General features: G+C 37.2%; 2 protein-coding genes across 2 annotated transcripts in view; one reads left to right on the forward strand and one right to left on the reverse strand.

Annotated features, from left to right (window-relative positions):
- The window catches only part of LOC138713282 (microtubule-associated protein futsch-like), a 1,205,925-nt gene extending 1,203,545 nt beyond the window's left edge, over positions 1-2,380 (reverse strand). Inside the window, exon 1 of the mRNA XM_069845262.1 lies at positions 2,133-2,380. The gene's annotated coding sequence lies outside the window, so the exon portion shown is untranslated. The remainder of the gene's footprint in view (positions 1-2,132) is intronic.
- A 5,863-nt stretch (positions 2,381-8,243) lies between these two features.
- Positions 8,244-12,915, forward strand: part of cue (Protein cueball) — a 197,836-nt gene continuing 193,164 nt past the window's right edge. Inside the window, exon 1 of the mRNA XM_069845267.1 lies at positions 8,244-8,460. The gene's annotated coding sequence lies outside the window, so the exon portion shown is untranslated. The remainder of the gene's footprint in view (positions 8,461-12,915) is intronic.

Consider the following 12,915-nt stretch of genomic DNA (forward strand, 5'->3'; position numbering starts at 1 on the left):
CCGGTATCTATGCTAGTGTTAGGTAGATTAAACACATCGGCCACATTAATACTATAAAATTACATTTCCATTTCGTTTATCTACAGAATGTATGAAAGTATAGTAAAACTGCATGGTGAAGAGAGATACTGATCACACTGTACTTCACATTCGCAGATAATGCATACAACTTGAACTTGTATTCTGATATATTTAAGTGAGGACAACTGGCAAGAAGCCAGAGAAACTAAGCCGCAGGTCAAAAGTTCAGTCTAAAGACAACGATTTCCCAAAGAGAATTTCACAGCCTCGACAATTCTCAAGTTAATCGCCATCAAAGGCTCTCATTGTAGTATTGAGATTGAAACAACAGCGCACCCAACTCATAGTCTCTCTGAATACGTTGCGCCTTAATATGATTCTGATGCCCTTTAAGGTTCTGTAGGCACCTTCACTTTCGAAACCCACTATATTACTTCCACACCGAGATAGGGTTTAATGGTAAGACGTAGTCATAAAAACAATCGGCCCAGTACGCCAAACGATAACTGATTACGATACAGTTGCTTAAGTACTTCTGTACGTGGACGTTGCTGTAGATTACGTAATTTCGAATAATTATCACTCTAAAAAAAACACATCAAATTTTCATTCATTTATAATTTCTATTGGCAAAGCTGAAAGCGAGAAACTACTAAGCACGTTTTAAATATGTCAAAATGTAATTTCGTTTCAAAAAGCGTTTCAATATCCAACATAAACGTATTCAAAAATAGTATAAACAATACTGAGCACTAAATATACTGTCATGAGCAACAACTTTAGAAGAGGCAAAAAGAAAATAGACACTTAATGAACGATACAATACTGAGTTAAGTCGAACGGGATGTAAGAGGGAAAGAATGTAGGAGAAAGAAAGAAAGATAAAGAAGGAAGAATGGAAACAGAGGCAATAGTAAATACGCAAATAATTAATAATAATAATAATAATAATAATAATAATAATAATAATAATAATAATAATAAGCGAAAGAAATAAACTAGCCTAAAGGAAGGAACAAATTAGAAAGAAATATAAAATTAATTCATCAGTAACTGGAACGTGAATGAAAGAATAAAATAAATATGAAAATGGAAAGAAATATAAAAGGAATGAATGAATTAATTAATAAGTGAGTGAGTGAATGATGAATTAAGATATTGTTTAATGAATGAATGGATGGCTGGCTGGACGAATGAAAGGAATGAAAAAGGAGGCAATAGTAAATTCGTAAATAATAATAATAATAATAATAATAATAATAATAATAATAATAATAATAATAGAAAGAAATAAACTGAAGGAAGGAACAAATTACAAAGGAATACAAAATCAATTCATCAGTAAATGGGAAGTGAATGAAAGAATAAATGAAATACGGAAATTTAAAGAAATATAAAAGGAATGAATGAATGAATGAATTAATTAATTAATTAATTAATTAATAAGTGAGTTAATGATGAATTAAGATATTGTTTAATGAATGAATGGCTGGCTGGCTGGCTGGCTGGCTGGCTGGACGAATGAAAGGAATGAAAAAGGAGGCAATAGTAAATTCGTAAATTAATAATAATAATAATAATAATAATAATAATAATAATAATAATAATAATAATCGCAAGAAATAAACTGAAGGAAGGAACAAATTAGAAAGGAATATAAAATCAATTCATCAGTAACTGGGAAGTGAATGGAAGAATAAAAGAAATACGGAAATTGAAAAAAATATAAAAGGAATAAATGAATGAATAAGTAAATTAAGATATTATGAATGAATGGATGGCTTGCTGGCTGGATGAATGAATGGATGAATGTGTTAATTAGTCGTCGATGGCTGGATGAATGAATGAGTGAAAATGAAATTTTATCAATGAATGGTTGACTGGATGAATGAATCGACTGATAAATGCATGAAATGGATGAGTGAATGAATTAATGAATGGAAGTTAAAAAACGAAGAATTAAGCAAAAAATGAAGTTCATACGAAATATCTGAAAGAATACTTAATACAGACAGGCTACATATTATAGACATAGGCTTACTGACATTACCAAAACAAGTTCAAATTTGGTTAAAGAAGATGTACATACACTACATGCAAAATATACTCACATTTCACACTATGTTGTTTTTGATCCAGTGCTAATAAAAAAGTTCATATAGCCCTAAGTTACTTTTCGTAACCTACACAAAAGAACACGAACTCAACTCCACTCTGATTAATCAAAACACACATACACACGCAAAAGAAATCACGTTAACACACACACCCGTATAAACCCGACGCAACGCTAGGCGAGAGCGCAAGTGATAAGAGACGATCGTGTGTTGCGGGATGTGTGGAACACGGCGCGGCGCGAAGAGAGCCGGTGGTCGACATCTGCGGGCGAGCCGAGAGCTACTGAGCATATCCCCGCCCGCCATTGCTACTGCCTTGATGACGGTGCTACTGACTTGGTGCGAGTTATTTTAAGTCTCCAACTCATTCCCACCCAAGTCCATTTCATACCGGCTTTGTATCGTGTCAACGTGGTTTCGCATCTACTTCCAACCGACGAATTAGTCTATACTCAACAAAATGCATATTTCCTATAATGAATGATATTCCCTCTCTCCGCCCTCCCTAAACGTGAACAGCAGAGTGTAAATGTTTACTTCGTCTCCATTAATAAACGTTCAGCGTTCTATGTTTCTTCAGATGTCAGTGAACTAACTGGGCATATTTTGAGCCAGAGGGTCTGTAAAGGTGGAGATCAGATAATTCGCCAAGAAATTAGCATAAAAGATTAAAATAAATGGCCCTGACGTGGTGTACGCGATGGTTAAGACGAAGTTTGACGCTGCATATAAACCATGATCGTAGGTTAGAATCCCGCTTGGGGTACCACTCTGTCTTCTTGGAACACATCTATCGAGCGGTTCTCAAACCCTGACAGGCGAACCTTACACAATATCAATATTAAATATAGGACAAAATGATCCGTTCTATTAGTAGGCTATTATTAAAACAAACTTCTAATTTAAATATCTTGGAGCAACAGTAACAAAAATGAATCACACGCAGAATAAATATGGGAAATGGGTGTTATTATTCGGTTGAGAAACTTTTGTCATCTAGTCTGCTGTCAAAAAATCTGAAAGTTAGAATTTATGGCTCTGAAACTTGGACTCCCACTTTGAGAGCGGAACAGACATTAAGGATGTTTCAGAATAAGGTTCTTAGGAAAATATTTGCGGCTAAAAGGGATGAAGTTACAGGAGAATGGAGAAAGTTACACAACGCAGAACTGCACGCATTGTATTCTTCACCTGACATAATTAGAAACATTAAATCCAGACGTTTGAGGTGGGCAGGGCATGTAGCACGTATGGGTGTATCCAGAAATGCATACAAAGTGTTAGTTGGGAGGCCGGAGAGGAAACGACCTTTGGGGAGACCGAGACGTAGATGGGAGGATAATATTAAAATGGATTTGAGAAAGGTGAGATATGATGATAGAGACTGGGTTAATCTTGCACAATATAGGGACCGATGGCGGGCTTACAGTATGTGAGGGCGGCAATGAACCTGCGGGTTACTTAAAAGCCATTTGTAAGTAAGTAAAATAAACTTCTACTTGTCTTTAACGAAGAAATGCTAGATACATCGCATCCTAAAATGCAATAGAGGCAGATCGGAAACATAAACCATAATTTAAGTAGGTTATGTCTACTATCAACTGTGTGATGTACCATCTGCTAATAGAAGTCCAGTATAATTGTAAGTTGGAAGATATTAATTGTAGTTGGTCTACATATCTACCTGAAGGAAAGTGAAGGATCATGGAAGCCGTGTAAAGCATGTGTGCTACAATCACCTTACAAAATGGCTACTCAAATCATCATAAACATTAAGTCTCCATAGCCTGTTCCAAATCCATAAGTCGAGAATCCAAATCTTCGTTGCTCTCCCCTTCCTGTTCCTTTTTATCCTTATCGTGGCCCAATGTGTTGTCCTTTTCATGATCATTCCCGTGGTGCTTGTCGTGGTCCTTGACATTCTCATAGTTCTTATCGCAAACGTGGTCCTTGTGATCGCTATCACAGACGATCTTGTGATCATTGCTGTGGTCCTTATAGCGATCCCTATCAAACTACTTTTCGTGGCCCATATCATCATCCTTATTGCTTTTGCTTTGTCCTTGTCGTGGTCCTTGTTATCTTTGACGCATTTCTTATCACGATCTTTTCGTGATTCTTCTGTGATCCTTTCATGGTTCTTCTTTGGTTCTTATCATAGTATTTTCGTGGTCTTTGACGTGACCCTTATCATGGTACTTATCATTCTCTATGTCGTGGACCTTATCGTGATTGTTGTCGTGGTGCTTATCATGGTCCATGTTGTGACCCTTATCTTGGTCCTTGTCTTTATCGCAGCCGTTAGAGCGGTCCTTGTTGTTTTCTCCATGGTCCTTATCATAATGTTTTTGCCATTGTAATGGTCTTTGTGTGAGATCGTGCGTATTTGCTTGGTTTCCGCACAAAACCAATCCGCGGAAAGTCTAAAATTCCGCATTCAGTATTCCCAACCTAACACACATAACAATTTCCCTCTTCTTACCGCTTAAGTGACATATTCATTTTACTGCTTTAGGCTTTTAACATATTATTTTTTAGAGACGTTCAATATAGTAATAATTATAAATTGGAAACTTACCACTGCAATTTCACCTAAATTGCACTGTTAATTATTGTTTTTAAATATTTGCAAAAATTAAGTAAACTCTACAATTCCACTAAAGTTACTGCATTCGTGATGCAAGTAACATTAAGGAAGCCGTGAAAAAATCAACAAGATTCCAGACTCATCATAGACTGGGGGAAAAAAAAGACAGACGTATATCACGGCCTGCTGGAGTATAGTAAACACAGAAAACATTTTAAAGCAACAATGTTGAAGATAGATATATTTGTTTTCCAAAGTTGCCGTCATTGAACAGAAACCAAGATGGAGATTTCATTGCAACTAATTAGAAATTCCACTTTCAGGTATGTAATAAACGATCTTCGCACAAAATAATGTACGATACACCAGCGGTATGTTTTCTTTCAATTCTCGGAAATTAAAAAAGCTCAACTACGTTTCGCTTTTTCAAACTTTTTTACCTCGAACATGAAAACTTAAACATACCGCTCTTGTAACGGATATTACTATTATCGTTCCATGTGACCTTGTCATGGTATTTATATTGGTATTTCTTGTTTTTCTCATGGTCCTTATCTTGGTAAATTTCGAAGTCCTTATCGTGGCTCATGTCGTGGTTCTTACCGTGATTCTTGTTTTGTTTGTCGTTGTCCATGTCGTGAACCTTATCGTGATATTTGTCGAGGTGTTAATCGTAGTCCGTATCTGTGATCCTTATCGTGATCCATGTCATAGTGCTTGTCGCTGTTCACGCCGTGATCTTTATCCTGATCCTTGTCGTGATCCTTATCGTGGTCCATGTTGTGATCCTTATCGTCGCCCTTGTCGTGAACCGTATCGTGGTCCTTGATGTGATCCTTATCGTGGTCTTTGACGTGATCCTTATCGTGGTCCATATTGAGGTATTTATTGTGATTCTTATTTTGAAGCTTGCCGTGCTTCATGTCGTGATCCTTACCGTAGTCTCTGTCATAGCCCTTATCGTGCTTCTTGTCGTGGTCCATGTTGTGATTCTCGTCATTTTCCTTATCGTGGTTCATGTCGTGCATCTTATTGTGATCCTTGTCGTTCATACCTTTGTCCTTTTCGCGGTCCTTATGAAGGTCGTTGATATTTTTGTCGTGGTCCTTGTCGTTGTCCTTTCTTTCTAATAATCCTTTTCGTTGTCCTTGTCGCAATCCTTATCGTGGTATTTATCATAATCCTTGCCGTGGTGTTTGTCGTGTTTTGTGTCGTAGTATATTATCGAGGTCCTGATCTTTGTCCGTGTTGTCTTTCTAATAGTTTTCGTCGTTCTGGTCCTTGTAATCCTTATCGTAGTCCATGTCGTTGTGTTTATCATAATCCCTGTCGTGGTGTTTGTTGTGTTTCTTGTAATATGTTATCGTGGTCCTGATCTTTGTTCTTGCCGTGGTGCTTGTTGTCTTTGTCGTGGTCCTTACAATGTTCCTTGCTGTCTTTGCCGTGAGTCTACATTTGTCATTTCAATATTAATATTGTTCTTCCTCTTTGGCGAATGACTTTCGTGTTACACGATATATATCAAACTTCCATAAAAGCCCAGATCACATATATAACAGATTGCTCATCCATATGTTAAAATCGGTAGCACCTTGAAGAGAACAACTGCCAGGATCGCCACCCGTCCACAGTAAACGAACACAAGATGGCAGTACAGTCGCTAATGCAATTCAAATGGGAGTTATGACGTGATCCTTATGTAACAACTAGATGGCAGCATAGTAAAAGTTGTTACCGTCAAAGCCTATAGGCCGAGCAATCTGGGTATATATGATCCAGGATAAAAGGTAAACGATCAAGGAAGTAAAAAGAGACCTATACCAGAAATAGACAGACAACTGATAACATTTTGCACTGGTGTGTACTTTGGAGTAGGATGAAAAATGGGCCTACGCATGCACGACCAGATGTCTTCCTGCCTACGTCGATATCGCGTGAACCGCGCTGTAGAACAACTTTCGACGACTAAGAGCCGTCTCATTCCTTTTTTGGGGAACTATTCATCTATTATCAGGCAATACATCTCACTTGACGCTGTGTCAGAGGAAGAACGATTGTATGCATCTGAAGTCTGACTAGTATAATATGTAGCTAGTCGGTGATGTATGCAATGGAGGGGGAAAGGAACTGGCCACCCACCCAATTATCTCCTGGCCTAATTGCCTCATAAGTGGCGCCTTCTTGGTATCACTTGTGAGGTTCAGACCTGCATTCGGACAGTTGACTAAACAACAAGGCACTTATTGTTACTTAGTTGCCATTATAGTATAGTTTTGCGAAAGATTTGGAATAATAAATATTGCTCTAAATTTTCAATCCAAAATATATTGTATTTGTTATTTTAAAAATATGAGTGTGCAAAAATGTTTGCGAAGTGCATTACAAAATCGCTCGCTCTGCTAGTTTTCAAACTTCTTCTCGATTTTGTAAAAAACACTTCCCCATCTTGTATCATTTAGTTTTATTTTACTTGGTTATTTAACGCCGCTATATCAACTACGAGGTTATTTAGCGTCGATGTGATTGGTGATAGCAAGATGATATTTGGCGAGATGAGACCGAGGATTCGCCATAGATTACCTGACATTTGCCTTATAGTTGGGAAAAACCTCGGAAAAACCCAACCAGGTAATCAGCCCAAACGGGAATAGAACCCGCGCCCGAACGCAACTCCGGATCGGCAGACAAGCGCCTTAGCCGACTGAGCTACGCCTGTAGCTTCTTTTGTCGTAATATACTATTACTATACATCTTCACCTTAAGTTCTTATGATTTTCTCAATGATTACAGTTCCTTCTCTAGTGACTACATTGTTATTATTCACTTAAACCGTCCACACCCGTGGAGTAACGGTTAGAGCGTCTGGCCGCGAAACCAGATGGCCCGGGTTCGATTCCCGGTCGGGGCAAGTTACCTAGTTGAGGTTTTTTCCAGGGTTTTTCCTCAACCCAATATGAGCAAATACTGGGTAACTATCGGTGTTGGAACCCGGATTCATTTCACCAGCATTATCACCTTCATCTCATTCAGACGCTAAATAACCTAAAATGTTGATAAAGTGTCATAAAATAACCTACTAAAAAATCACTTAAGCTACACTAATGTTCGTCTTTGTATTCTATCATAGGCAGTATTTCAGTTCGTTCATTCCTTCGTATTGTCAGTTACAAGTTCACTTTAGTTTATTTCACACACTTCCATGCTATCCTTCATCCTCTCTTTATAAAATACAATGTTCATTTTTTTTTGCTTTAACATTTTACAACCTCTACTAATTTATCTCCTCTAATTATATTTTCGCCTATATATTGAATCTTTAATACCAGATATCCCTCCTGACAAAATATTATTTCTCTGCAACAAAAACAGCACCCTCTAGAAACATTTGAACGTCGTTCTGTGCAATTATACGAGACTAAACTGTTTGATGCTCAGTATCTCAAGTTAAGTTCTTATTTCAGAGAACGCCTCAGTTATTGTTGCAGTAGTCAATGCATTCGACGGTGCAGTGTTAGGGGAAGTACAGAATCACGTTTCCATTCAATGCCACGTGAATGAAGCAAGATATTTACAAGCTCGTGTTTCCTCATTGCATCATTAGCTTGCCTGTGCATGATCTACAACGGCGCAGTAGTGTGTCGTCAGGCAACAGGTGAAGACGTCAGAATAACAGCTGTTCGATAATTGGTAAACATTGGAGTGCGACAATGACCAGCTACTACTCGCTGTGATCAGGTAAGATTCTGTCAATGAAATAGCCAATATCACAACTTCAGTAATCCTCTTTTGAATATTTAAAATGTATTGGAATTTTCGTATCCTTGACCTCGAAAGTACGGCATCTGACATGTAAACTGTCATCCACCAGCGCATAATCTTTGTCTCGTATGGCTTCATTTATTTGGAGGCATCCTATTCAAGCAATACGGTCGAAAATTTTATCGTCCATGTCAATTCATATTCGCAAACCAAAATCACTACATATATACAAAATATTACTGTCAATAATACAAATAATCATATAAATATAAAGTTATTAGCATGTAAAAAGATCCATCACTAAGATAACGACCACTCTTATAAATTGAGGGAAAGAAGACAGAGGACGGACACCGGAAAGTTTTCTTTTCTCAATCGTACTATCAGGGACTGGAATGCTTTACCTGCAGACTTACTAAAGGCTTTACCAACAACCAAAAATGTATTTAAAAATAGGCTTAAGGACTTTATTAATAGACTATAATTATACACAGTATTTAAAGGGTGTAATTGATATGTTGTTATTGAAATGTTCTATCAGTGAAGAATTATGTTGTGTCAGTGAAGTGTGTTGAGTAAGTGAAACGCGCTCCTGTCAGTGAAGCTTTATAGTTTACAGTGGCAGTGCAAAGTATTTGAACAGTGAAATGTTTTTGAAGTGTTAGTGAAATCAGGATAGAGTCAGTGAAATGTGTCGTAGTTCCAGTGCAGTGAGTGAGTTAACAGCGAAATGAGTGTAGTGTTGAAAGGTACTTGTGCAGATATGAACATATACTCGTGGGGTTTAGTTCGAACATAGGTTTAAGGTACAAATTAGATTTACTTTAAATGTTATTTTAACCGATCGTGCTTCATTTAATTTAGGATGTTCCCTGTTATTATTATTATTATTATTATTATTATTATTATTATTATTATTATTATTATTATTATTAATTATTGTTGGTATTAATTATTAGTATTATTATTAATTGTATAAATAGAACCCATTATGCAGTTCATCAGCAAATATCAACTTCAGTGGAAGGGTCATCTCGAACGAATGAATCGATGCAGAATTCCAAAAGCACTGTTTCATTACCATCCATATGGCAAAAGATCTCTAGGCCGTCCAAAGAAGATGGACTGAAAATTCTAGTTTGAGACCGTAACAGGCCACTTGGCCTAATACTTGTTAGGAAGATGATGATGATGATGATGATGATGATGATAATGATGATGATGATGATTAATTGTATTTCTTATTAATTGTGTTTATTATTGTCTTGAGTGTAATTAGTTACCACTGCCACCGGGTATATACCCATTGCAGTGTGTATAAATACATACATACATAATGTTACTAGCAATTAGTAAATCAAATGCACTGTTAACGTCCACACTTCACCGAAACAGACGCCATAGTGACAAGCACAGCAGTTAGCGGTTCACGTAAGATTAGTTCTTTCAATGCTGCCAACTGTAACTAGATATCACCAAATTTCCCTATTTACTGTCTTCCACTTTATCTCCGCATATCTATATATCTTAATGTCGTCTATCATCTGATATCTTCTTCTGCCCCGAACTTTTCTCCCGTTCACCATTCCTTCAAGTGCATCCTTCAGTAGGCAGTTTCTTCTCAGCCAATGACCCACCCAATTTCTTTTTCTCTTCCTGATCAATTTCAGCATTACTCTTTCTTCACTCATTCTTACCATCACAGCTTCATTTCTTATTCTGTCCGTCCATTTCACACGCTCCATACTTTTCCATATCAACATTTCAAATGCTTCTAGTCGCTTCCCTTTACTTCGTTGTAATGTCCATGTTTCTGCCCACATACAAAGCCACATTTCACACAACGTACTTCAGTAGTCTATTCCTTTGTTATTTTTCTAAATCTACGTAAAGATTAATTTTTGGTCCTACAGAATTTATCTGTATAGTAACAAGTGTTATTAGAGGACAAAAACTCGCTCCGGCGACGGGGATCGAACCCGGGTCCTTGGTTCTATGTGCAAAGCGCTCTAACCACTGATCTACGCCGAAGTTCAATCCCCAGCACCGGATCGAATCCCCCTCCTCTATAATATGTCAACATTAGCCTATATGTCGAACATGGAGTAAGGCCACAAAGGGAAAGCACTTGTGGAGGTGGATTCGATCCGGTGCTGGGGATTGAACTTCGGCATAGCTCAGTTTTTAGAGCGCTTGCTAGGTAGAACCAAGGACCCGGGTTCGATCCCCGGCGCCGGAGCGAGATTTTGTCCTCTATTAACAATTCTTTTTTCCAAAAGTCCGCAGAAAATGCTGTTATTTCTATTAAAAGTTCCCTTTACCATTGCTATCCTCTTCTTTAACTTCCTGGCAGTAGCTCATGTTACTAGGAAGTCAAAAGGTAGACAGTAATGGCAAAGGAAACTTTTCTTTCTTTCTTTCTTTCTTTCTTTCTTTCTTTTTCTGAACTGTCTTATATCTCAAAGACCATTTGTTTTTCATTACCTTAACTATGAAAACGAGGCAAACAATTCACTTGAAGAGTACAGGGAAAAAACAATCAAAGTCACAGCTCTCATAAGGGTAATATCATGACCTAATTCGGTATATTACTGCAAACTTTTAGTGTTTTCCTTATCAAAACCGGTAAAGGAGAATTGGACGGAATTACGCAATAAGAGACCAAGCGCCAAAAACCTGTTTCGAGATATTGGCCAATGAAATAAATCTGTTTTTTTTTTTTATAAAACATTGTATTCAAGAAGTATTATAACATTCATACTATTACAAAAAATAGCACAAATAATACCAAAAAGGCTAACCGATTTTTAATAAGAGACCAGCAGTTGAATTAATATTTCAAAGCAAAATAAATAAATGAATTTTATGCAATAAACGAGTTTTTACTTACAAAAAAACATCAAAATACAGATATCGCATTCTTGATTTTTTCCGAGTTAAATTATCCTGCCATCAACAGATATGTGCCAATAATATCTCTCTCTCTCTCTCTCTCTCTCTTCAAATTGTCGGTTGGTCTATTATTGCGAAACTCCGTCCAATTATCACTACGGATATAGCCATACTTTCCTACTTTTTCATTAGGAATAGCAATAAATTTTGCAGTAATATACTGCATCAGAAGATATCACCCTTAAGAGAACTGTGACTTTGATTGTTTTTCCTCTGTACTCTTCACTTACACTTCTTAAATCGACATAAAAGTGACCTCTGAAGATAGAACCTCGTGTGTTTCGTTTGGAAGTTTGCAAGAGACGTAAATGAAGTGTCAGTAGGCTAGTTAAATGAGGTATACGGGTGGACAATCAAAGTTTCTGAAACATGTTACGACAATACTCAAACATGAGAGTCGTAACCTGTAGTCGAAATTTTAAACGTATGACTAACTAGGATGACAAATATCTGAGGCAGCCACTTTTATATTCTCCCTCAGAAGAACACACAGCTCTCTGTTGTGTCATATAATTTTATTAGCCACTGCAAACTTGTTAATGGTAACTAGTCTGAAAACTAATCTTTGACCCAATACATATTCTTTTCTACTTCAGCGCTGAATATCTGAAAACTGTATAATGTTATTATACAGAACGATCCAAAAGTCGCGCACATTAAAATTATAGTGTCTATATTAAGTAGTGCAGTTGGAAAGTGCTGTCGGCTACCGCTAGATAGCATCATGGGTATTAACAGCAACAAACCTAGACGTCATTGTGATGTGTATGTATACACTGACACTTGCAGTAGACCTTTGTTTATTGTTCGGCAAAAATGTTTTCCCAAGAGCAACGAGTTTTCACTGTTGAACATTATTTTTCCTGTCGTTCTTATGCACGTGTTGTAGACGAATTTCGTAGGAATTATCCAGATGTGGCAGTGTCTAACAATTCGACCATAACGAGATCAATCGCCGTTTTAGGGAATGTGGTGAGCGTATCATTTCTCAAGTATTATGGCCCCCACGTTCCCCCGATTTGACGTCCCCAGATTTCTTCCTGTGGGGTTATCTTAAAGGAAGGGTATACAAAAACAGGCCGCACACTCTGGAGGAACTGAAGAGGAACATGACAATGGAGATTAGCAACATCAGTGTACGCGTGGTCAAAAAAAATGGCCGCAAACATGGTAAAAAGAGTTCGTACGTGCATTACTGAACCGGGCTGCCATTTTCAGCATATATTGTGAAAAATGATGTAATTCATGTGAAAACTGATGTACGTAAACGTAATAAATTCATCTTTATAAATATATGTGAACACATTATTAAGATGTGCGCGACTTTTGGATCGCTCTGTAGTACATGAAACTTCCAGAACAGCCCAATGAAATTAATTTTGCAGTCAGGGTAACTCACTTCCAATATGTTTGTATAATATTGTAACTGTGTTCTTGTAAAAAGAATACTATAAATACATGCAACACCACTCGCTGGAA

Source organism: Periplaneta americana, chromosome 14 (genome assembly GCF_040183065.1).
Source record: "Periplaneta americana isolate PAMFEO1 chromosome 14, P.americana_PAMFEO1_priV1, whole genome shotgun sequence".
NCBI classification, from domain to species: domain Eukaryota; kingdom Metazoa; phylum Arthropoda; class Insecta; order Blattodea; family Blattidae; genus Periplaneta; species Periplaneta americana.